Source organism: Rhinolophus sinicus, linkage group LG06 (genome assembly GCF_036562045.2).
Source record: "Rhinolophus sinicus isolate RSC01 linkage group LG06, ASM3656204v1, whole genome shotgun sequence".
NCBI lineage: Eukaryota > Metazoa > Chordata > Mammalia > Chiroptera > Rhinolophidae > Rhinolophus > Rhinolophus sinicus.
The window spans coordinates 116,680,686-116,707,631 of NC_133756.1; positions in this window are offsets into that span (position 1 = coordinate 116,680,686).

A 26,946-nucleotide genomic window follows, 5' to 3' on the forward strand; every position below is an offset into this window, starting at 1 on the left:
ACAAACAACAAGAATCCTTTCAATGTCTGGTGTTGTGAGAGAGGAGAGATGAGACCTCACTCTGCTAAATATTTAGCTACCCAGTGCAAATATCTCTAACTGAGTCAAAGCTGCAGTCATGCCCTTCGACGAAGGATGTGTAAAATTCCCCGATTCCCAGCTACTTTGTTATTCTAGGTCAGTCTTCATTGCATGTGAGTTGAGGAATTACATGTTACCGAAAAATGGCATTGGATTTGAGGCTCTTGTAGGCATATTTGAGGGTCCCTTCATTTTAGTGCTTATCCAAGGCAACATTTCAAAACAGGCAGTTTCTTTTAAATTAGTATGAGCTTCTGTAAAATGCCGCATAATTCTGATAAAGCTTAACATATATAAAGTACTTTCTTCCACTAGAAAGAGCAGAGCTCTGTTTCACAAACTGTTTTGTGACACTATTAATACATTTGAAATTCAGTCATGATTCCATCACTCTAATGAATAAACTCTTTTGTTTCCTTTCTTCTTTTTCTTGTTTCCTTTTTTCTTACTTATAAACATACATATTTACATAGTTGTAATCACAATTGAGACCTAAGTTGTTTGCCCTTTTTTCTTAACCTATAAATGTTTCTCCATGTTACTTCTTAGTGTTCAATATACAATTTAAGATGATATTCCATTATGTGCCTAAAACCATTGTATCTGTTCTACCAGAGTAACTTCATGAGTAGAATTCTTTCTCAGGGAAATCTCAGTCATGTGCTTGAGGCCTTTCAACTGATTGGATGGTGCCTACCCACTGTATGAATGACAATCTCCTTTATTTAAAATCAACTGATTATAGATGTGTCCCACATCTACAAAGTACCTTCACAGCAGCACCTAGATTAGTGTTTGTGATTCAATAACGATGCCATAGGCTAGCCTAGCTGACACACAAAACTTACCATTGCAGTCATTTAGGTTTTTCTTTTTCTGTTATAAATTACACTGTAATGTTATCTATAACACAACATATAGTTTTCTCCTTTCAAAAATTATTTCTTTAGAATAAATTCCCATGGGTGGAAAGACTGGGTTAAGGGGCACAAAGATCTAATGGGCTCTTAATACTTTCAAACGGAAAATTCCACCACAACCCCTTTTTAAAAAAAATAGTGTCGTGGGGAGTTGGTCTATTCAACAAACTCACTTCCCATTTCCACAAACCTGCTTTTCTCCCTCTGTTTTCTAGCCCCGTAAGTAGCTGCTTTTCTTCAGGGTTAGCTTGTATTCTGCCCTCAGTCTCCACCTGTCACTTCTCCCTTCCCCTTCTCCTCACCTCCCTCCGTACCCCAGACTTTGCCTCATGTATCACAGGTAAAATTGAAGGTAATAGTCCTACTACTAAATCTAAGAGTCTGTTTGGATTTACATCCATGTTTGCCTTTGCCCCTTCCTTTACAGTGAAGAAAGTGATTCAAGGAGAGGTCTGCTCCTTCACAGGCTTTTAGATTCCTTCCCATGGCCCCTCTTAGAAACCTCACTTCATTGCTTTCTAATGAGTTATCATAAGCAGCACTCAAATATTCTGTTTAAAGGAAAACAATTTCCCCCTCTCCCACCAATCGGAAGCATTCCTGAGATCCCGTGTCAGGTTCCAGCTAAACCCTGTCTTTGCTCTCCTTCAAAGCCAGTCTTATTTAGATAGCTGTTTACAACCTCAGCTTCCAGCTCCTTACCTCCTGTTTACTTGGCAGCCTGCTCCACTCCACTCCTACCCCTCTGCCTCGTCAGGACTGCTCCCGGGAAGGCCAGTAATGACCCTCACAGTGTCAAATCTACTCAGAACAAATAGAAGCAAACAAACCCCCCAAACCAAGGCCACATATCCCTCCCCACCATAATCTCTTAATATCATCATATTCAGTTGTGGTTCAAATGTCATATTTTTCCTTAACACTATGAAACAGAATCCAGATAAGGGCAACACAGAGATTGACGTCTTTTGTGTCTCTTAATCTCTAAATTCCATCTCAATCTCTTTTTCCCCCCATCAGTTTACTTGTTGAAGAAACCACATTGTTTGTCCTGGAGTTTCCCACTGTCTGGATTTTTCATTTTCCTGTTATAGTTTAACAAGTTCCTTGGTCCTCTATGTTACTTGTAAGTTAGTATCTAGAGGCTTGATCAGATCCACGTTTTTGTTTTGTTTTCATGGCCACTTCTTAGGTATCCGTGTGTTCTTTCATCGTGCGGCTTGTCATGAATGCCTGGACGTCTCTCTTTTTGTGATGTTAGCAGCCATGGAATTTCCTTTTCCTTTTCATCTACTGGACCTCTCAGTATATTTGCTATTCTTGATTACGCCCTCTTTAAAATGTCTTTCTTTTCTCTTCTGTGATACCACTTTTCTTGTTTGCCTCCTACCTCTGACCACTCTTCAGTTTATTTTGTTGACTTTTTCTACCTTGATTTTAAATGTGGGAATTCTTTAAGGGAGAGAGACTCTTTTTCCTCTTACACTGTACTCTTTTCCTACTTGATCTCATTCATTGTCCTGACTTTAAATATCATATATATTATATATATGTATATATTATATATACTATAGATATATAAACACCTATTTTCCAGTTATCTCTAGCCTAAACTTCTTACCTCTAGACCCATATATCCAATTGTCCACTTGATATTTCTTTCCACTTTGAGGTCTTACAACATCTCCTATTTAATGTTCTCTGAAACTGCATTCTTGATCTTTTCCACAAATCGGGTCCTGCCCTACTTATTTTTGTCTTAGTAAAGGGGCATCTTCGTTTCCCTACTTGCTCAAACCAGAACTTTAAGATTGATCCCTGACGCCTCCTACTTGCTTACCCGCCATTTGTGCTCTACTCTCAATCTTGTCAATTTTACTTACGTATTTCTTGAATGCATCTACCTTCTTCTCCCCATCTCTGCTGTCACCTCTCTCATCCAAGCACCACCATCTGTACCCTGGCATACTATAGGACGCGATCTTTTAACTGAGCTTTTGCTTACATTTTGTAAAGGCTTTTTGTTTTGTTGAGGAGAAAATATAACATCTTGAACATGATTGATACGGTTCTGAATGACCTGGCCCTTGTTTTTGTTTCTCTGACTTCCTCTTTTGCCACTGTCAGCGGCTGTGCTTCTGTGATGGGCATTTCTGCAAAGTTTGGGAAAGTCTTTCTTGCTTCAGGGTCTTCACACCTGTTTTTCTCCCCTGGTTTGCTTCTTTGCAGTTTTGGCTTCTTCGCAAGTCTGGTTTCTCTCTCCTTCCCTCTTTTCCTTTTTTTAGTAAACAAATATGGAGTATTTACTGTGAGTCAGGATCTCCCTAATCTAACGAGGATCCCTCTGTTATCCTCTTACAGTACGTTATTTTCTGTAATGGCATTTGTAATGGTGTGTAATTCTATACTTAGTTGGCTGTTTGTTATATACATGTCTAGATTTTCAGCTCCATGGAGGCAAAGATCATATTTCTTTTGTTCACAATTGTATCCCATCACCTACTACGGTGCCGGGAACAGTTGAGTGTCGTATTCGCTGAATGAATGAGCTCACACTATTCATCCAATGGGTTAGTGAGCCTTGTCAGTTTCTGTCTCTGAAGGTTTTTTCAAATTTGTTTTTATTTTTCTATCCCCTCTGTCCTGGTTTACATTATAGCCATCTTTTTTGCATCTTTTCTCTAAGCTTTTAATTACCTCTTAATTAGTTAACTAGTATTCTGGCCACCAGTCTTTCTGCCCCATTATTCTGCCAGGATTTTTTTAAACATAAGTTTTTTATTTTTTTTTATTTTTTATTGGGGAATATTGGGAAACAGTGTGTTTTTCCAGGGCCCATCAGCTCCAAGTCATTGTCCTTCAATCTAGTTGTGGAGGGCGCAGCTCAGCTCCAAGTCCAGTTACTGCCCTCAATCTTAGTTGCAGGGGGGACAATTCAATTGCTATGTAGGAATTGAACCGGCAACCTTGCTGTTGAGAGCTCGCGCTATAACCAACTGAGCCATCCGGCCACCCCCCCGGAGTAATTTTTCTGAACCTCTCACCGTTCTGCCAAAAAGCTATCAGTGTGTCCACATTGCCTATAGGATAATATGTAAATTAATTTGTTACCTTGTGAACTTTACAATTTGACCCCACCTACCTCTTCAGCCTCATCCCTCCTGATGCTACTTTGACTCTTTAAAAAGACTGTTTTAGTTTCATTCACTTTCATATGTGACATCACTCTGTGCCCTCAGGCTGGGGTTCCTTTTTCCTTTATGCTATTAAAATTCTTCATTCTTTAAGATCCATTCTTTAAGAGGCATTTCTTCTATGTAGACTTCCAGTTCTCATCCACCATTCATGATTATAAATTCCTTAAGGGGATGCTATAGACTGAATATTTGTGTCTCTCCCAAAATCATATATTAAATCCTAATGCCTAATATTTGGAGGTGGGGCCTTTGGGAGGTAGGTGATTAGGTCATGAGGCTGGGGCCCTGATGAACGGAATTAGTGTCCTTACAAAAGGGTCCCGAGAGCTCCCTTATCCCTTCTGCCATGTGAGGACACAGCAAGAGAACCATCTATGAACCAGGAAGAGGGTTCTCACCAGGCACTGACTCGTCTGGCGCTTTGATCTTATACTTCCCGTCCTCTAGAACTGTGAGAAATAAATTTCTGTTGTTTGTCAGCTCCCCAGTCTATGGTATTCTGTTATCGCAGCCCAAATAGACAAAGACGGGGTAGTACTTTGTTTCTTTCCTTGCTATGCACTCAGATCGTAAACAGATCTGGCACATAGTAGGCTCTCAATACATACGTATTGAATGATTGAGTAAAATAATTTACTTATCTAGTCACTCCATAAATATTTATTAAACATTCTTTGAGTTTCCATAGCACTCTCCCCATTCATTGCACTATAATTAGATATATAAAAGTTCATTTGTTATCAATAGGAACGGATCACTTATAAAATTAGTCCCCACTCACACATCCCTCCCTGCTCACCACTGGGCTCTGTCCTCTTCACTCTGTCAGTAAGTGCCCTTCTAATGGTAGGACGATTAATGTCTAACAACACGATGCAAATAGATTCTAAAATGGAAACTGAAATTTCTGCAAAACAGGAAGAATTTTATGAATTTGACGGATTATTGGATAATGGCTTGAAACACACACACACACACACACACACACACACACACACACACACACACACAGAATTGACAAATGAGGCTCAGGCAAAGTTAGAAGACCAGTTTAAAGTTGAAGGGAACATTACCGTGAATAATGACATAATAGGAGATTCAGAAGACAATGATTTGAGTAACAAAGGATTAAGAGAGACCCTGGAGAAAAACTGGTGAAGCTCTCGAATATTTTTACAAAATTGATCCTCCTATCAGCGTGTGTTGAAAGCCAAATGTGAAGTGACAGATGTTCTTTGTTTTAAGAATTGCCTTAGTGGCAGTTAGCTTCAATGTTGTTAAATTAAGAATTACAAAATTTTGTTTTATATTTATTTTGATAAAGGCCAAATGAACTTTAAAAAAAATTTACTAGGAAATTTTGGTCCCTAGCAAGTTAACTTAAATGGCATTTTTGGGTTTAGTTATCCTCAGATAACAAGAAACCCTCCGTATGTACTCCCCCATGAGATTGTGTTTTCAGAGTTTGGGGATTGTGCTTTATTCATTATATTCCTATGGTGTCTAGCTCAGTGTCTGGTACATAGGAGGTAGCTAATAAGTGAATAATTGAAGGGATTTGAAAAAGCTCCTTGAAAAGATTGGTACAGAGCTTGTGTGGCAGGTGAGTGAGGAGGATTTGACTTAATACTTTGTTAGGTCCAAAAGGAAAACCTCTCTTATCCTTCCTTTTGCCAGCCCCTCCCTACAGTGTACTTTAATATTCAGCGTCTGTTGTCTGCCTCAGTAGCTCTTGTTCTCATTGTAATTCTTCCTGGAGATTGAGATGGAAATGAGGAAGGTTTTGGGCTGCTGCCTGGGCATCCACATTCATGAGAACTTAGAAATGCAGAGGGACCAAATGCCATGCCTGACCTAAAGGAATCCAGGTCAGCCAATCGTTGCTTTCCTGGCTCTCCCTTTGTTCTCGGTGCCTCCCGCCGTCTATCTGCTGGAGGTTGGTGCTACAGCTGTTTATAGCAATTAATATAATGCTAATGTGCCCCTTAATGAAGGCATGGAAGCACAGGGTCCCAGCTGGTGGATAAGAGCTGTACTGTATCAGCCTTTAAAGTACATTTTCACTAACAACTATTCAACCAGGCACCTGACTACCTTTCCACATTGTTTGTGAAACCATGGAAACAGAAGCTGAAAGTGACCATAGCTTAGGGAGTCTAACCCCTCATTTTATGGGATGAAGAAAAGAACTCAGAGATGAAAAAGCTCATTCCAAATTAATTAATGGAATCATGCCTCGCATTTTAACAAAACTCTATCTCATGGAAATATAATTTTGTCCTCCTCTCAATATTGCATATTTGTTAAAACCTCTGTCACTGATGTAACTTTGAATCCCGTGGCACCTGCTACTTCCTGATTATGTGATCTGGGGGGAGTTACTTCTGTAGTTTTAGTTTCCTTGTCCTTAAAATGGTACGAATAATAGTACCTGCTTCATAGGTTTGTTACTAGGATTACATGGGGTAATAATTGTAAAGCACTGAGCAGATTCTGGCACATAACAAGTGCTCAATACATGTCAGCTAGCATTGTTATTATTGCACAGTAGGGGAGCTAAAAAGAGCTTAATAACCAGTGCTTTACTATACAGCCCTGTCCTTGAAACCTTTGCTTCTAATTCTCCTACAGAACCCAGCCTTGAGAAAGCAAGGATCTTGTCGGCTTGCTTGCTTCCCTGTGTCCTCAGTACCCAGAATAATTTTTAGCGCATAACAGATGCTCAGTAAGTATTTGGTGAATTCATGAATTCTCTTTGGGAAATTTACTCTGGATAACACCTCCTTTTAGATACTCCAATGACTTGAATCTTTCTTTTCTTTGCAGTTGTGTATATGAATGATCATATTTGTGTCATGTCCTTGAGCTTTTCAGATGTCTCTGTTTCCCTGTACGTTGTAAATCATCGAGAGTGGGGGTCTGTGAACTCTGCTCTGGGGTCCTAGTATGATATTTGTTTTCCACAGTTATAAGTGCTTAATGATTACTGATAACGGACTGTAAAAGTCACTTGTATTTAACAGTAATTTAGTGAACAAAAACCATTGTACTGTGGCATCATTCTCAGCTCTAAGAAGTTGTGATTTGCAAGGTAGGTCTTTGGTGGCAAGAGACACGTTAATTGCCCTTGTGAATGTGGTTCTTTACGCTTGAAACACACCTGTCCTTCCCGCCCTTTCTCTGCCCGATCTCACAGTGCTCATCTTTCCGAGCTCAGTCTTTTCTGTCAAGTTGATTTTCTTCCTTTCCTCTGTGATTAACTACTCTTGATGTAAATCTCTTCGTGGAAGAAGTAGGTAACTTTTGCAAATAGGATGATTTTGAGGGAGGGCATTCCACATTGAAGGAAGAGTTGATGCAAAGATGTGGAATGAAACAGTCAGGTATTACGGGAATATTATAGTGAATATCATGTGCTCTTTAGTGTAGGACAGGTCAGGGTTCTTATTATGATAACAGGGGCAAGCAACAGAATCTACTCTAGCAAGTTCAAGGACAAAGGATGTAGTAAATAAAGGGTACCAGAGAGATTAGAGAGTCTTTGGGAGAGTAGAAGTAGTGGACCCAGGTTGAGCTTCCAAAAATTAGCTCCCCAAACTGCACTAAAAGACTGAGCTCTCAAGGATGCTATTGTTTCTGCCATGATCGAGAAGCCACAGAATCAGGAAGCTGTTGCTACAGCTGTTAGATGTAAGTCTATGCTGCTTCTGCTGCAGTTTGTTCCAGCGAAAGGGACGTCCTGTGCCCTGTCGCTCCCTTCGTCTAATTTCGTTCCAAAGCTGTATCTAGTGTGAGAGCATCTGATTAACAGAACCTAAATCACATTTAGAAGGGAGTTTGGGAAATACAGTTGTTGCTTTCCAAGATCTGTAGTACCCAAAGCTGGAAGGGGTTGGAATAGTGTAGAGCAAATCAGTTTACAGATTCCGCCATAGAAAGTATTCAGGTGGCTTGTACCCTTTTCTAGTACCAAATTGTATATCATTTAAAATTCTGTAAGCAGAACTTCTAGCTCAAATTTGGCTTAAATCATATTGACATTAATATCATTCTTGTGTTATTTTTATCTCTGAGCTGGCTTCCATCATGGTGGTAAATTGGCTGATAGGAATAGTTAAGGAGCTAAGTTTCCTTGTTAACCAATGGAATACGAAGGTCAGACAATTAAGTTCGTGAACTCATCCTAGAAAAAGTGCTACATACCTCATTGCTGCATATCACTACGGTCACCTTCGAAGTGCTCCCCTTGGGAAGCTATGCACCGACGCCAGTGCCTAGTTCACCCTTCAAAGCAATTTTGGAACTCTTTTTCTGGAATGGCTATTAGAACTTTAGTCATGTTACCCTTGACGTCCTGAATGTCATCAAAATGTCTTCCTTTCAATATTTCCTTTATCTTCCGATAAAGAAAGAAGTCACTGGGGGCCAGATCAGGTGAGAAGAGAGGGTGTTCCAATACACTTATTTGTTTACTGGCTAAAAACTCCCTCACTCACAGACAGTGCCATGTGAGCTGGTGCATTGCCGTGATGCAAGAGCCATGAATTGTTGGCGAAAAGTTCAGGTCGTCTAACTTTTTCATGCAGCCTTTTCAGCACTTCCAAATAGTAAACTTGGTTAACTGTCCAGTTGGTATAAATTCATAATGAATAATCCCTCTGATATCAAGAAAGATTAGCAACATCATTGCAACAGTTTGCAAACTTAATTGTCAGGCCGTGTGTGTGTGTGTGTGTGTGTGTGTGTGTGTGTGTGTGTGTGTACAGAGACAGAGGCATAAGAAGCAGAGAGACAGACATTGACTTCATCTCCCAAAATGGAAAAAAAAATTATTCTCTTTAGTCCAGTTGGAACAACTGAGGCCACTTGCCCATTCATGAACTATAATAGTTTCGGGACTTGCCAGATGCCAATTGGTTAAGCCTGAGCTCTTGAACTAACCACCGGCAAGGAGAATGGGATTACCACGTTCGATCTGGATGGAGACTAAAAGCCTAGCCCTGGAGCTAGGTTTGGGGTCAGCTTTCCCTTGGGACAGCAGTAGTTTTCCAACTGTGGTCACTTGGGAACTTGTTAAACACGCACATTCTCAGGGCTTGTGCCAGACTCTGGGTGTGAGGCTGAGGAATCTATTTTGACAAGCCCTCCCCATGATTATGACTGTGGTGACATACTAGAATTTGAGAACAGCCTTAGTCGCATAAGCTGCTGAGGGATGAATATCTGATAAAAATCAGGGTTATATTAGGAAGGAGGCAGAGGGGAATGGATGCTGGGTAAGCAGCCAACAGCATCCATTTCAAAACCGTGAGGGTGGGTAGGAGTCAGTTCATGAGAAATCTTGCACGTCTGTCTTACTGGATTGTTGTGAGATATGAGACTGGATCCTGCGTGTGGGAGGGACTTGTATAAAGAAGGAGGTGGGTTATGACAGGGATATGGTGGAAAGTACATTGAACTTGGAGTCAGAGGTTGGGTTCTTATTCTGGTCTCTTTACCGCTTTGAGCTTCAAACTTCTTTTCTATGAAATAGGGAATATCACTACTGCTGTGTTGGGAGAATTAAATGAACACAGGTATGTGGAAGTGTCCAGTTCATCGTTTAGCATATTAGTAAGTAAATATTTACTGAAAATGATGATGTTTGGCTAACATACTCTGAACTTTATTCCGAGGACATGTCTAGATGTGTTCCCTAGGGCTGCCTTTCTTCCTCAGACGATTCCCTTGTTCTCAGCAATTGTTTCAGGTCTCTGGTCTTTGACCATATTCAGATCAACTCTGGTTTAACTGAATGAGCAATGGTTTTTGCCTCTGCAGCCTTATCCTGGGGGCGTTACATGAATTATTTACTTCAGCTGTCACAGGGATATAGAGGTTTCTTTCTGCTCTTATAACTAATATATATTCAGGGTGATGTGACCATACATATTTTATGTTCTGTCTTGGCAGTGTAATTTACTACTTATTTTCTTTTGTGAGGTCTTTTAAATTTGTAACCCTATGCCCCCTCTTACTCCTAATTTTTGTTTTTTTGCATATTTCACATTTTCTAAATATAGAATACTTATAAATCCCTATTAATTTAGAGTGGGGAAAGTGTTCAGGATTGGTTTGGACTCTCTCCCTTACTTTATATATGTAAAGAAACTAAGACATCCAGATATCTATTTTAGAATTTCTAAGGCTGATTAAAACATGTACCACTTACTGAATAAGACATAACAGTGATAATTTTGTTTCTGACAATGCCCATATGTATTAGTTGTGTGCAAATATCAGCTTTCCTTATGAAAGAGTACTATAAATAATGTATAATTCAGGACTCGGAGCAACAATTAGTCCTCTATGAAATAACTTAAACGTTTCCCAAGAGGAAAGATCTCTGGTTATTTGGAAATTGTATGTGTCTATAACATGTGAGATGGAGACATCTATTAGGCTTTATTTTTCATTTAAAAATACCTTTTCCTATTTCTGTTGCAATTCTGACTTCTCCCACATATATCACATTCACATGAATAGTTTTCCTTCAAAAAAAGAAAACCACAAATAACCTTGAAGGACGATCATTAATTAACAAGTGGTAATTTACTGCAAACATGGTTAAGCTGAAGTGGGTGTTGCATATAAATGAAGGACTAATGGAGTCAGAGAGGCCTCTAGGAAATGTCTCTAAGTATCTGTGCTGGATGTGGTCCTAAAAATTCCTTCTTTTGATTTTCTCAATTCATTAAAAAAAGAAAAAGAAACGAAGACAGGGAACTAATTTGTCCAAAGACTTATATCCTCCTTCTTGTCCTCTTCCTATTTCTTGGCATGAAGAACTTACATCTGGGGTTACATTTCATTTTTTGTCCTGTTATATTTATTAGTCAAAAGTCACTTGTAAATTGCTTACATCTGATGGGATTTAGTGAAAGTCATAAGTCTGGTCTGCTGTAAGTGAAGCAGAGCTGATGTCCCAACCTAGGGAGAGTGTGGTGAATACAAGTGTTGGGAATCCAGCAGGGGGAAGAAGGGCCACACCACACTCCTCACTCCGAGGCCTACTTGGAATGTTGTTCAGACGCGCCAGTTACTGGATGTGCCAACCCTGTGTTATTAGGTGGCTTGGCGCCTTTTCTGTGTTTATATTTAGGGTGTTTGAGGAAGGAAGGAATGAAATTGAATGGGTACCTTTTACTCTGTGGTGCTGAGCTCTTCTCACCTTATCTATATTATAAATAACAGTTATTTTTTTCTTTTTTGCTTTTTGAGGGTTACTGTTGGGTGGCAAGGAAACCAGAAAAACTGTTTCTCATAGACTTGGTACTAATTAAAACCTAGAGTGCCAGCTGAAGGGGAACCTAAGGGTTATCCAATCCAACACCCTTGTTTTATGAATGAGAAAACTGAGGCCAAGAGAAAAAAAACCAACTCAATTATTATACGATAAGTTAGTGACAGAGTCAGGACAATATCTCAGCACTTCTGACTCCCAGGTAAGTGTATTTCCACTACACCCCTCTACAAGACACAATGTGAGCAGAAATGGGGGGTAGTGGAAAGAGCACAGATTTGAGGTCAAAAGATCTGAGTACAAATGTAAAGATTTTGTAGGGTATCCGATGGACACTTGTCTCGTTAGGGAGACTACCTCAGGGATGATGTAGATGCCTGATCACTGTGCTGTACACCTGAAGCTGAGGCTGAAGAATAACGAATGTCAACTACAACTTTATTTTTATATATATACACACACACACACAAGAAGCAGAGTACAACATTAGGAATAGAGACAGTGGAAATGCAATGGCTGTGTGCGATGTCAGAGGGATAGTGGATGGGGGGAGGGGGGGTGTCACTGTGTGAAGGATATAGATGATAAATGTCTAACTATTACATTGTTTTGTGCACCTGAAACTGATTTAAAAAATATTTAAAAAAGAAAAGAAAAATGAAAAGATCTGAGTACAAACCATGGCTCTACCACTTACTGACTTGTTCCTGAGAAAGGAACATCACTCTCCAGTTTCCACATTTGTAAAATGGGTTAATGCGGACACATTATTAGAATAAAGTGTGAGATTCAGTGGAAAAAGGGAAGGTTTTAAAGTGGACATGGCCAATTTGCTTATGGATTTCAGCGCCATCACTGTGTGATTTTGGGCAAGTCTGTAAACACAGACTTACACAACATTTCTGTAAACACAGTTTTTCCTTTGTAAAATTGGGACAGTAATAGCTCCGTTGCAGATTTGTTTGGAGGACATTAGTATATGGAAAGCACTCAAAATGGTGCCTGGCACATAATAGGTGTTCAATTAAGTTTTTGAGATTTTTCTCAGAAGATTTAGTTCTTTCTTCTCAGAACTGTTCCTCTAAAGGCTTAAAATAGACATAGCAGAACTTGTTCTTCTGTGGCTTTAAAACTGTTCTGTAGAGTTTGATTTGGAGGCTGTAGGTGGGGTAAGGTATGGGCTTTACTGTGTGTCAGGTTTTCGTTCTAACCTATAGTGGCCCATGGACAGGCTCTTCTGCCTAGGGAAGGGCTCTAGAGTTGGGAGGCATTGCATGTGGCAAATTGCTTTGCAGGATTGCAGGTCTTGGGTTTTTGAAAACTTTGCTCTACTGCTGACTTCCCTTTGCAACCTTGGTCAGACCAGACAGCTATTTCCTTCATCCCTAGTCATTGTGTGGGACCTGCCAGGTTCCTCTTCCTGGTTTTTAATGCTGGGATGGGGTTTGTGGTTCTAATACATGATAGCTGGGGAAGATGAAATCTGTATGATCAGGCAAACAATATTTCCTCAGAGGTTCCAGGGAAAGCATAACGCTGGGTAGGTTCTCTCCTCCTCTCTCTGCCAAAAGGGAACTCTCATATATGCCATTAATTCAGTAAATACATAGTAGGCACATATATTATGGATCAGACATTCTTCTGGGTGCTTTAAATACATCATCTCACTAAATGCTAACAAGTAACTCTATGAATTATGCCAATGATATTGTCCTCAACTTCACAGATAAGGAATATGGAGTTTAAACAAAGGAAGTAACTTGCCTTAGCCAGTAAAGGGTAGATTCAGGATTTGAACCCAGGTCTTTGACTCAAAGATAATCACTGACTGCCATGTCTCCCTTACTAGACTGGGAGTTCCTTGAAAGCCAGGGTCTTGTCTGATTCAAATTTGTGTTTCCTATTCTCAGCACAGGAACTGAAATAGCATAATTTTTATCAAATAACGAGTACATTGGAAGGTCATAGACTCAGGAGAGCAGGGCAGTTGGGAGGAGGTATTAAGAAACTGTTTACTAGTCTATGATATTTGCCCAGAAGAACCCCAGTCATCAAGGTGAATTTTTTTTTTTTGATTTTTAAAATATTGAGGTATAATTAACATTATATTAGTTTCAGGTGTACAACATAATGATTTGATGTTTGTATATATCGCAAAATGATGACCACAATAAGTCTAGTTAACATCCATCTCCATACTTTTAAGATCTACTCGCTTCGCAGCTTTCAAATATGTTAACTATTGACTATAAATATTAGTAACTATAGTGACCGTGATGTACATTGCACCCCCATGACTTATTTATTTCATAACTGAAAGTTTGTACCTTTTGACCCCCTTAACCCATTTCACTCGCCCCCCACTCCCTGCCTCTGGCAACCACCAATCTGTTCTCTGTATCTGTGAGCTTGGAGTTTGGTTTTTGATATTCCATATTTGTGAGATCATATGGTATTTGTCTTTCTCTGTCTGACTTATTTTACTTACTGTAAGGTTCATCCATGTTGCTGCAAATGGCAAGATTTCATTATTTTTTATGGCTAAACAGCATTTTGTCATATAAAATATATATGTGATATGTATATGTACACATATGTACATATGTGTACACACAGACACACGGCATTTTCTTTATCCATTCATTCATTCATTGCTACAAACTTAGTTTATTTAGGATGTTTCCATATCTTGGCTATTGTAAGTAATGTTTCAATGAACATGGGAGTGCATATATCTTTTCAAATTAGTGTTTTCATTTTCTTCGCATAAATACCCAGAAGTGGAATTGCTGGATCATATGGCAGTTCTATTTTTAATTTTTTGAGGCGTCTCCATACTGTTTTCCATACTGGCTGCACCAAGTTGCATTCCTACCAACAGTGCACAAAGGTTCCCTTTTTTACACATCCTTGCAACACATATTTCTTGTGTTTTTGGTTTTAGCCATTCTGACATGTGTAAGGTAGTCTCTCATTGTAGTTTTAATTTGCATTTCCCTGATGATTAGTAATATTGAACATCTCTACGTACCTACACTGTTAGCTATATGTATGGTGTGTTTTTGGTTTTGGAAAAAAATGTCTGTTCAGATCCATTTCTTTAATCAGGTTGTTTAAGTGTTTTTTGTTTTTTTAATTGTTTGTTTGCTATTGAGTTGTGTGAGTTCCTTATATGTTGTGGTTAATCCTTTATTGGATATATGATTTGCAAATATCTTCTCCCGTTCAGCAGATTATTTTTTCCGTTTTGTTGATGGTTTCCTTTGCTGTGTAAAACCTTTTCAGTTTGATGCAGTCCACTTGTTTATGTCTGTTTTTGTTGCCTTTGTGTTTGGAGTTAGATCCAAAAAAATCATTGCCAAGATTGATGTTAAGGTGCTTACCACCTATGTTTTCTTCTGTGGGTCTTATAGTTTTAGGTTTTACATTCAAGTCTTTAATCCATTTTGAGTTAATTATTGTGTATGGTGTAAGATAGTAGTCTAGGTTTATTCTTTTGCATGTGGCCGTCCAGTTTCCCAACACCATTTACTGAAGAGACTGTCCTTTCCCCATTGTATATTCTTAGCTCCTTTGTTGTAAATTTATTTGCCATATACGTGTGGGTTTATTTCTAGGTTCTCTATTCTGTTCCATTGACCTGTGTCTGATTTTATGCCAATATCATACTGTTTTGATGACTATAACTTTGCATATAGTTTGAAATCAGGGAGTGTGATACCTCCAGCTTTGTTCTTCTTTCTAAAGATTGTTTTGGCTATTCGGGGTCTTTTGTGGTTCCATACAAATTTTGGGATTGTTCTCAAGGTATATTTTTTTGTAACCCATGGGATCAAAAAGGAAAGCATTATTCCATTCCAGACATCTATAACAGTAGTTAACAAAAACATTATAATGCTTTTTAGAACTAAGTGTTTCATTGGGAAAAGAACACCTCCATCCCGGTGTTATCTTGAGGAAAACTGAGATAATAACAAGTAAAAGAGCCTGGCAAAAGTGTCAACTGTCATGTTGTTTTCAGGCCTAGCTCTACATGTCCTATCACCTGTCCGGGCTTCAGTTTCTCTGTCTGTCCAATGAGGTTTTGGACTGAATGATTTCTGTGGTTCCTGACAAATCAGACATTTAGAGAATAGTCTTGCAGCGGTTCCATTGCTCACCTCCTCTGTTCATGCCGGAACAGATAGTGGATGCCACTGATGGTCTGCAGCCCATCGCCTCTCTCTTTAAATCCACTGCCTCGTTTCCTTTAAAGTCCATCGTCTGCTTTAGTTTTGTTTTCTTTTTCAGGCTGTTTTTCTGTGGGCTAGCGTTCCCTTTTGAGGTTGAATTGCGTTGTGTAAGGCCTCAGGAAGTGGCAGAGGCACCTTCCTCAAACCTGGTTACACCAAAAGCCCATCAAGTCAAGTTCTGTCCCCAAAGAGGAAGAGAAAGCCTGGGTTCCTTATCCAGTAGATAAGACTTTCTTCCTTGAGCTCTCTGGGCTAATTTTACCACATAAAGAAGGGATATTTCCTTTTAAATTCTAAACACCCCACCCTGTATACGATTAATATCCCTGGGCCATTTTTGGGTCACTCCTTAAGTTCCATCCACCTTCCTAAGTCTGACCATACGAAATAAATTCAATCTCGCCATATAGCAATCCTTTATAATCACAATGGTGATTTTATTTGTGTTCTTCTCTAGTAGATATTTTCTTCAAGAGTTTCTCAGGTGATTACCTCTCTGCCTCTCTATCACTTTTCTCTCCACCGAAAATTCCTGTAGGTGGCCTCTTCTTTCTGCTCATCTTCTGTCCTGTGTAACCCATTCACTTCTACTCTCTCCAGCTTTCTCACTGTTGCTTAAATAAGCCATACATTCTCTTTCATGTCTCCCTAACTTCTTTCTCATAGTTTCTTTTGTTTAAGATGTTTTCCTTTGCTTTCTGTATTTCTTCTCAACAACCTTCAAGGCCCAGTTCAAATATCTCAGTCTCTGATACCTTCCCTGACATTCTCCTCTTGTTCCAGCAGAAGTAATATTCCCTTTTCAGCATTTATGTGATCCTTTGTTCCAATGACTATGACAGCATTTATTGTACTTGCTTCTACTGTATTGTATTTATTTATTCATTTATCCTACCTCACCCTAAACACTTCCTCAAAACAATTAGCCCTTCCAAAGTTGGAAGTACCTGGAGTATACTAGATGATCAGTCAAAGAGTAGATGAATGTTGATTGAGTGCCGTACTGCTGGGCAAGTTGCTTAGAGATGCTCTCACTTAATGCTTATACCAGGTCTCTCCTGTAGGTATTATGCCCATTTTACATACAAAGTAATTGAGGTCCAGAGTGAGTAAGTGGCGTATTTATGATCTCATAGCTGGTATCTCAGAGGACTGGGATTCAAACCTGTTTGCTGACTCCAAAACTTGAGCTGTATTTAAAACTATTCTCCTGATTCTGAATTCAATATTTTTTCTGTGTACATCAGAAAAACACCTATTGAGATGTTTAATTCGATGATAGACAAGAGTTCTAATGGGAGCAGGGTGTGAATAGCTGTGTCACTCACATAACTGCTGTGTATTGAGAAACGGCCTTAGAATCGTTCTTGTCTTAATTGGTACTGTAGGCAGTCCTATAATTTGGAATTTAAAAATGAATCTGTTTTAACTGGTCAGCAGATGTAACACCACCTACCTTTGGGCATGTTCTGTTCTAAAACGGGGTGAAAAGCTGCTTCTCTCAAGGTGGATGAGCTCAGCTTTGACCTGAAACAGTGTTAGTGCTTCTGAAATTTTTCACTTCCAAGCTTTGTCATATTTTTATCAGGTGCTGGTAACCTACTTTTTCAGAGATGCAGAATCAGATAATTGGACAATGGGGTTCTCACCCCAACTGTTTGAACAGCCTAAGCTCTCACCAAGGAGAGCCTCACCACAAAGGACTGTTTTGGAGTTGGTAAAGGAGGCCACAAGGTAGAATTTGGGAAACAACTCTGCCTCCTTGTTTTTGTGACATGGCTTATGCTCTTTTAAATCCACTAATAGAAAATGTGTTCCAGAAAGGTAACAAAAAGAAGAAGACCCGGGTCAAGCTCTTGTTGGCTGTATGCAATTTTGGGCAAGTGATTTATGCTTCCTAGGCCTGTTCCTTGATGTGTTTTAATCCAGTGATTCTTTCCAGGGGATGTGGTCCTGCTCTCCACATACTGCACTTCTCTGCTGCCCAGGAACCATGCAAGGCGCTAGGTTACATATTTTGCACACCCCCGCCCACTTTTTTTGTAGTCATAAATTCTCCATTCACTGTCTATAGTCTAAAAATTTGTTGAAGTCTCTCATCAGATGTTCCCTCACCTATTTTCTTTCTTGTTGTTGTCTATAACTTTCTTTTTTTTAATATTTTTACCATCATTTTAATGTGATTTTGGCTGGGAACATGGGTAAATGTGTTTTTAATTTGCCATATTTTACTAGAAGCAAACTTCAAAGGAAGTTAAAGGAGCAGAAAGTAAAGTTACAAAAACTTGACCATGCAGGTAAGTGAGAGGATAGACCTTCCCTGTAGATGTCCTGGCTGCACGTGTTGGCTCCATGGTCTACTAGGCATATGACCTTGGACAAGGTAACCTCCCTAAACTTCATTTTTGAGATGGACATTTTTTTTGGAATACAGAAAAGATACATCAGAAATTGCAAGGCATTAGGAATCAAAATGCAAGTTTGCTTTTAGCAGACCTTGATGAAATCCTCCCCCCCTTTTTGGGCCTCAGTTTCCCTTTCTGGAAATTGAGGAAGTTGGCCGCGGTGCCCTCTAAGTTCCTTCTATCCTTACTATTCTGAGGAGTCTGAGATTTTCCTGATTCCTGAAGAGCACTGGTCCTTTAATGCTAACATTCAGTCCCTTGTTAGGATGCCTAAGGGACCCAGACAAACAGGATGGGGTCTTCTGAATCTGTGTGTATCTGCCTCCATACCAACCAGAGAGTGATGCTTCAAAAGAAAGAGGAATCACAGTGTGCCAATCCATGGCTTTTAGACATATATGGCAAACAGCCAAAACATTTCACCCTTTTTACTTTTCCTCTGGGGATTAAGTCAAGCCGGGGTACCTGAGATCTTAGCATGAGAAAGAGGAGCTTTCTGCTCTTTGCAGTTGTGATTACTGACTGCTCCACAGGAGAGAGGAACGCGAGAATTATTGTACTATTCAGTGATGAATGTATAATAGAGGGTTGAACACAATATTATCTAAGCAAGAGGGGAAAGGAGAAGAGGTTACAAGGTCTCCACAGAGGAGGTGACACTTGAGTGTGGAAGAAGGAGCAGGAAGGAGTTCGCCAGTTTGAAAATGTGTGATGTCTTTAAGAGTGGCTCTGTCCTGTCCTGGGCTTCAGACCAACCTAGAGGACTCCTTTCTTTATGTAGGAAGTCTTCGGAGCCTATCGGGAACTGAAAAGTTCTCTGGAAATGTGAGTTAGTGTTTTTCTGATGCTGGCTTGGGCTTCTGTTTTTGGTGGTGGGGACCTGGAGCAACAAGATACTTGGCCAGACTGTAGTTCTCAGTTTGTTTGAGGTTTGGGTGCTGATAATAGGTGTATTTCAGTTAAGCAGAAGACGATGTCTGCCCTTTTGAGAGCTACCTGAGTGAATTTCTAAGAACTGTTCGGGATCTTTACGTCCTGTCATCCCCAGCCGTGGGGTCTTCAGAACTTACCCTGTTTAAGGTACCTCAATGTTTAACTCTCTTAAGTAGCTCACCAAAGTGTTTTTCTTTTTGGACTAACAGTTGGCTCTAGTTTGACTTTGCTACTTTTTGTTTATGGGTTGTTGGGGGTTTGAACTTATGAATAAGCATGTGGCAGAACAGCCTGGCACAGAGATAGTGAGTAAAACATTTTATTGCATGCACAACAAATATGATTGTACTGATTATATGCTACCTGCGGTGCTAGACCCTAAGTATACAAAAGTGAGTGAGATCCATTTCCTCCTTTGGAGAAGCTCATAGACTAGTGGAAAAGAAAGAGAAAGGAATACTTTGGGAAATGTTGATTGAGCGCTTCTTTTTTTTAAGACTTTATTGGGGAAGGGGAACAGGACTTTATTGGGGAACAGTGTGTACTTCCAGGACTATTTTCCAAGTCAAGTTGTTGTCCTTTCACTCTTAGTTGTGGAGGGCGCAGTTCAACTTCAGGTCCTGTTGCCGTTGCTAGTTGCAGGGGGTGCAGCCCACCATTCCTTGGGGATTGAACGCTTTTATGAACTGTGATAAGCACTGGGGATGAGTGAGAGTCCCAACCCTTGCTGTGTTTCTAGTGGGGGGTGGGGTAACGAGAAGGAGCCCTGGAAACCAATAACGAATACAATAGACAAAGGAGAATGTGGCTTTTACTGTAAAAGAGAGAGAAATTTTATCGTGTAAATTAAAGAAGATATCACTTCAGGATTTCACTAGGTGGTCTGTAAGCTCTCTCCTAGTCCCAAACGGTCCATGAATGTATGATTTTGTGAATTTTTCATTTATGGGTCCCAGAGAGTATGCAGTATCTACAGAAAAAGCTTAAGAAGAAGAATGTTGGTTTTAAAACAGCTGACTCCAATGTGACAGAACCGTAGACGTAGGACAAGTGATTTTCTGGTTATCAAATTCTAAAACAACAGTGGTTTTTGGAACATTTTCCAGAAAGTGATCAAGTGAACAGATGTTTCCTGAATACCTTTTCTGAGGTCAGCCTTTCCCTAAGAGTGGTCAGTGACACAAAATAACTATAAAATGATGTTCCTGTCCTTGAGAAGCTTTGATTTCGTTAGGAATGTAGGATGCATGTGCTGAAAAATGGAACAGTTCCACCAAAAAAACCTTGGTATAAACTTGAAGAATTTAGAGGAAAGTGGATGATTAGTTTCCTAGGGCTACTGTAACAAAGTACCACAAACTGATTGGCTTAGAACAATAGAAAATTATAGTCTCACAGTTCTAGAGGCCGAAAGTCTGATATCAAGGTGTCGACAGGGCCTTGCTCCCTCTGAAGCCACAAAGGAAGACTGTTCCAGGCCTCTCTCGTGCTTCTGGTACCCTCCGGTGTTCCTTGGCGTATGTATAGATGGATGTCTTCTCCCTGTGTCTCTTCACAGTCTTAGCTCTGTGTTTGTCTTGTGTCCGAATTTCCCCTTCTAATAAGGACACCAGTCAGATTGGATGAAGGCACACCCTAATGACCTCATTTTAACTTGATTGCCCCTGACAGACCCTATTTCCAAATACAGTCATTCTGAGGTGTTGGGAAGACACAATGCAAACCCATAACGGTGGGCTTGATGGTGAGGGAAAGAACTTGGTCATGTGAAATTTGAATTAGCAGAGAAAAGTGGAGATATTGTGAGACAAGTCTTTGTAGTATCCAACGCTCATAAGAGGATGCTCCAGATAAATTCATCTTGATGGAACCAGAGTTCTGAGAGCCACAAGCAGGGACATTTAGAGAACAAAGATTACATCATATATTTTTTCAGTTGTTTTTGTTCACAGTATACTATTGTGGGTTGCTTTGCTTTTTCTATAAGCAGTTTTATTGCCTCATGCCACATCTTGACCTAAATTAAGATGTTGATTGCATGGTGCCTAGAAATTTATTCTTAGGTTAACAGAAGTTAAATTATTTTAACTTATATAGTCATTTATAATAATAGAAGATATTTTGCTTTGTAAATGTGGTGAGTTTACAAAAAAACTGATGACTTCAACTCAGAGAATTTCACATTGGAAAATGAGGGTGGATCATGATATTCCTTAATCTGTGGGGCCAGGGAAGTGATTCTCGAGTGTGGCCACTCCTAGAAAGCTTAAAAATATGTTGCTACCCAGGTCCCACCCTGGACCAAATAAATTAAATTTTGTGGGTAGAGCTAGGTATAGGGCCCAGGCGTCAGTGGTTTTTAAGAGCTCTCCAGTTTGTATACCTCATTGTAGCTCACTGGTTAGGGAAATAAGAAGGAAACTAGATTTTTCTTTCTCTCTCTCTCTCTCTCTCTCTCTCTCTCTCTCTCTCTCTCTCTCTCTCTTTCTTTTTAAAATTTTATTGAGGAATATCAGGAAACAGTGTGTTTCTCCAGGGCCCATCAGCTGCAAGTCGTTTTCCTTCAGTCTAGTTGTGGAGGACGCAGCTCAGCTCCAAGTCCAGTCACCGTTTTTCAATCTTTAGTGGCAGGAGACGCAGCCCACCATCCCATGTGGGAATTGAACCAGCAACCTTGTTGAGAGCTCGTGCTCCAACCAACTGAGCCATCTGGCCTCCCTTCCAGCAGCTCAGCGGCAGCTCGTTGTCTTCAATCTAGTTGTGGAGGGCGCAGCTCACTGGCCCATGTGGGAATTGAACCGGCAACCCAGTTGTTCAGAGCTCGCACTCCAACCAACTGAGCGATCCGGCCGCCCCAGGAAGCTGGATTCTTGTCCTTACCGTGACCTTTGGGCATTCCCTAAAACTTCCGAGTCTCAGGCACCTGTGAGAATGAAGAAATGTAGGTGTATGATCTCTTGCATGTACCACCTGTTCAATAACCATGGGCAAGTCACTGGAATTCTTTTTGACTTTTAGTTTTCTCATTTATAGACTGGAGATCATTAAAACTACCTTCCAGCGTTGCTGTCAAAATCAAATATTGGCCAGTAGTTCAGAATACTTTGTAGATTCTGAAGTATTATATATAGTTTCACTGACAGATAAGTTGCCCAAGGTGTTAGAACTGCTTGGTGCTCTAGACAGAGCCAGAGTCCACATCTCCTGAATCTTTTAATTTCCCCATTAATTTGAAAGGTGATTTTACCCCCTTCCTTTTTCATTTTTTTTAGCCTTCCGTTAAATTGTGCCTGAATGCCGTCTGCGTTGGTGTGGTGAAAGCATATTGGTTTAGCGGGAAGAACATGGTCTTTGGAGTTGCATGGATATGAAGTGCCATCCTGGCTCCAGTACTAACCAAATCATTTTAGCCTCTCAGTTGCAGTTTCCCTGTGTGTTAAATAGTGTATCAAGTGAGCCAATGATGTAAAAGCACTTAGCACTGCACTTGGTGTATCAAACACTGGTAATGGTGCCTATTGTTCCTGGGAGGGGCAATGCTGAAGGGGATACTCTTAGTACAGCTGGTGAGTGGGACAGCAGGAGCCTTTCCATTTGATTCACTGAGCAGAGCCATCTCAAGGTTGCTGTTGGGAGTGGGCTCGATTAGGGACCTTCAAGAGTCTTCATTATAACAACTTTCGTTTTCACAGTTCTTTACTGTTTTAAAAATACCTTTACGTGATCATTAATATGCTTTATTTACAGAGTTTCGATAGTGCTAACATTTAAAATGAAAATTTTTGATGGTGATTATTATTTTTTAAATTCTATTAAATTTATTGGGGTGACATTGGTTAATAAAATTATGTAAGTTTCAAGTGTAAGGAAGCTAAAAGTACTTTTACAAACTGGTCTCATTTAATCCTCACAATAATCTGCAAGGAAAATGTCCTTATATATTCAACAGGAAAAGCACAGGTAAGAGAGATGGAGTGACTTGAAACTAGTCAGTCCCCTTATGAATAAGCAATGGAGACAGTTATTATTTAAGGGGAAGCCCCAACGCTTGAGGCCTTGGGTTTTGTTTCAGCTGGACTTTTGGTTTTGTAACAGGGACTTTCTTTTTTCTTTTTTAATTTTTATTGGGGACTATTGGGGAACAGTGTGTTTCTCTAGGACCCATTAGCTCCAAGTTGTTGTCCCTCAATCTAACCGTGCAGGGCGCAGCTCACTGGCCCATGTGGGAATTGAACCGGCAACCATGTTGTTCAGAGCTCGCGCTCCAACCAACTGAGCCATCCGGCCGCTCGTGGTTACAGAACGGGCTTTCTGATGTAAACGCTCAGCTTCGTGGTTGTATTAGTTTTCTATTGCTGCATAAATAAAATGCCGATAGAACTTAAGAGCTTAAAAAAACGAATATTTATTATCTTCCCCAGTTTCTTTGGGTCAGGAATTTTAGAATGGCCAGGCTGGGTGGCACTGTTCTGGCTCCGTGTCTCTAATGAGGTGATAGTCAAGCTGCTGCCCACGGCTACAATCATCTGAAGGCACAGCTGGGCCTGAAGGGTCCCCTTCACTCGTCTGGCTGTTGGCCAGCCTCAGTTCCTTGCTACGTGGCCTCTCCATAGAGTAGCTCACACTATGTCAGCTGGCTTCCCCAACATGAATTATCTGAGAGAGATGAGAACAACCGAAACAGAAGCTGCAGTGTCTCTTATCATCTAATTCCAGAAATGACAGACCAGTCCTTCTGCTGTATTCTTTTGGTCACACAGACTGACCCTTCTACCAGGTAGGAAAAGATCCTCAAGGGTGCAAATACCAGGAGGCAGGGACCTGGGTGCTGTCCTGGAGGCTGGCCACCACCGTTGTAGAGGAACTTGGGGGCCCAGGCTACACCCATCATTTATTAAGGAATTAACCTTAATACACAGGTTCAGATTCGATTCCATGTTCCAGGCACGGTGGATACCAGAATTCCCTTACGTCTCTAAGGGATGGTTTCTCAGGATGCAGGGAATCTTTCAGAGGCCTCCTGTGTCTCATTTATTCACTGTCAGTCTAAGTTGCTAATGTCACCAGGCCTGTTTTTACAGTCAGACACTCTACACTCGGGCATGGGTTCATGAGAGGATTTCTTTGCCGTTAGATGCTATCTGGTGAAATTGTCCTTGGAAGTTTGAGTATTTTGATTCTTTTACATGTAGCGAAAGTTAGTTGAGGGAACTGGACATGCCTCCAGCCTTTAGTGTTTTTAAAAACGCCTTCCCGTGATTTCAAAGGAGAATGGTAGTGCGATGAGATGGGAAATGGCTGTCCTTTCAGTCAATGCGTCTGAATTTGAGTTCCAGCCTTGGCACTAATTGACTGTGGGACCTTGATGAAGTCATGTTCTCTTTCTGGACCCCAGTTTCCTTACGTAGCATGTGGAGGTGTTAAACGACAGTCTTGGGGTTTTGAAGTGCAACCTCACAGGCTACTGGGGTGCGAGGGGGAGGTGGGAAGAGGCTGACGAAGTGGGACTTCCCCACCTCCTTTTCAGCCAGAGCAGCTACTTTTTATCTGTTTAAACATTTTGGTGTCTATGTAAGATTTGATTAGAAAAAGAGGTCAACATAATTTTTAAAAGTTTGAAACCCCCTGAATTGAGTGATCTCAGAGGACTTCTCTGTTCAAAGGACGAGGTTGGTTTTTCTGATGCCATTGGGCAAGCGATAACCTAAGAGGTGCTGGAGTACCCTCTTCTCTACGTTTCTATAGCTAGAGCAGCGGAGCTGTGGACTGAGATATCTGCTAAGAAACCTAGACTTTTATCTCACGCTTTCTTCCTTAGGCCAGTGTTGGGAGAGAGAGACATTTGTTGCTGATGGCTGCATCTCCCATCTCTCCGGTGGTGTAGCTTCTTCAGAAATCAGGATCCAGATGTGGAGAGGTGAAGGGCCTTCCGGGGAGAGGTCATGAAACAGGCTTCCTGGGAGAGGAAGGGCCAAGGGGAGGAGCAGCAGGTGAGAAAGGCTGGTTTGCTAAATTGGCCTCTGCCTCCTTTGGATTATTTAGATGTAACATACTTTCCCTCGCATACTATTGGGCATCAAGGCCATCTGTCTTTTGGAGACTAAACTAATGGAGTGGGTAGAGGTGGGAGGAATTCAGATGAATCTTGCTTCAATAAGTTGGAAGGCTCTTGTCTTTCCGTGCCTTCAACACTTTTTGTTATTCCCCAGTTGGCTGCAGAAAGTAGATCTTTGCCAGCTGATTGACGCTAATCTCTAGCCATCTTTCCGCTACTCCCTGTTCTCTTACTGTCCAGGGAAGCATTCTTTTTGGAATAGAAGCCTGGAAATGAATGGTTTAGTGGAAAGAGGACTGGACTTAGAATTAGTAGCTCTGGGTGAAGTTCCAGCTCTCCTACTTACCTGCGTGAAACTGGGCAAGTTTCTTAACCTTTTTGTTTGTTTCTTTATGTGTAAAAGAGGATTGCTGTGAAGATGAAAGGGGATAAGCATGTAAAGTACTGGACCTGCCCCACAATATGTGCTTACTATGTGCTAAGTATTTATGTATCATTATTTTTGTATTTGTATCTTTGAGAATTTAGGATAGATGCTAATTAAATTATAAAAATACCATTTTATATTAGAGCAACAAATCAATACTGGAATGAATTTTACAGCTCATTTTATATATTCGTTTTACAATTTGTACATTTTGTACTTGGAATTGTTTAGACTCAGAGTGAAGCAGTGAATGGCCCAAGGTCATCGAGGGGAGGCAGCAGGGACTCAGTTTCCAATACCTCATTCCCCAATGACAAGAGTGTCTTAAACTATTCTGGGTGGCCGGGGCTGGACTAGCTATCCACAGCAGGTTCCTAACTTTATGCTGGGAGGGCCATCAATTTGTGTGTCCAGGGTGACCAGTGGCCGCTTTGAGTTTGGGTGCCGCTGAGAAGAGCCAATCTGATAACTTCGCAGTCTCCTGAGAAGTACTCCTTGGTGTGGACCTGGGCCCCTGCAGATATACTTGGTGGTTCTTTCCTTGACAATGTAACCCCTCCTTCTCTCTTCATAAATTAAAATCAAATCCTGAAAAAAGCAGGCAACTAGAGTCATGAGTGTCCGAGTGTGCTGGGATGGAAATATAGGAAGGAGGGAAGGAGAATGGAACAAAAATCAGAAAATTCTTTGTGTATTTTTTTTCTTTCCAAAATCTGCTAAAGGCTGTTCTTTCTGTTGTGTGAAGAGAGAATTGCAGAATTTTAGGACTGAAAATTCGCTTTAAGGGCAGTTAACACAGCCTTTACCCCATGTTTGAATTCCTTCTGCAAAGTTCCTGCCAGGTATTTCTCCAGTATCTCCTTGCATGCTTCTGTGATAGAGAGCTCTCTACTGCTAGGGGCACTCATTGTCATGGTGTGACTTTGGCTCTTACAACTAAACTCTGCTCCTCTATTAATTCTAATCACTGGCCTCTGATGCGAGGACACTTAGGTTCAGGCAGATGAAATGGTGTAACCAGGCCCCTGGGTGTGCATCTTCCATTCCACCTCCGGCTGAGGGATCAGGCAAGAACGACCCAGCATCTCAGTTCTAGGGCCTCAAATCCATCCTCATGTCTTGTGAGTATTTTTCATTTAAATTATTTGTTCTTTTTCATGGACTTGCTGAATGTATTAGGATCATTAGAATTTATTATTATAGATTAGTACCTGAGACCCGGGGGGGGGGGAGGGGGTAAAGACATCTGCCCCAAATCATGCAGAAATTCTGTGACAGAATTGGGTTCAGCACCCTGGTCTTCTGGTAGCCAGTCCTAGGTGTCTTTCCATAGATGACAGCTTTTCTAGAGAAGCTGTTACCAAACTCTAAAACTTTTTTTTCTGATGCCATGTGGCCTGTGTACCTTGAGATT